We start from the raw sequence: 223 nt of genomic DNA, 5'->3' as shown, positions 1-223 counted from the left end.
GCGCGGAAGCTAGAGAGGTGCCCCGGCACCCACCCGCGCCCAGCGGCCGGCGCGTCCACCTGCGCGCTCCTGCCCGCGCGAGCGTCTGGAACGCGGCGGAAGGCTGGGGGCTGCCGGGCCTCTCCGCGTCCTGCGGCAACCCGCCTCCAAACTCCCGCCTCCGTCCCTACATGCTGTACTGTGAGCAAAGTTTGCAGGAGAAAAGCGGGTCAAACGGTAACGA

This window comes from Tursiops truncatus, chromosome 17, assembly GCF_011762595.2.
Source record: "Tursiops truncatus isolate mTurTru1 chromosome 17, mTurTru1.mat.Y, whole genome shotgun sequence".
NCBI lineage: Eukaryota > Metazoa > Chordata > Mammalia > Artiodactyla > Delphinidae > Tursiops > Tursiops truncatus.
Note: the sequence above shows the minus strand (reverse complement) of the source record.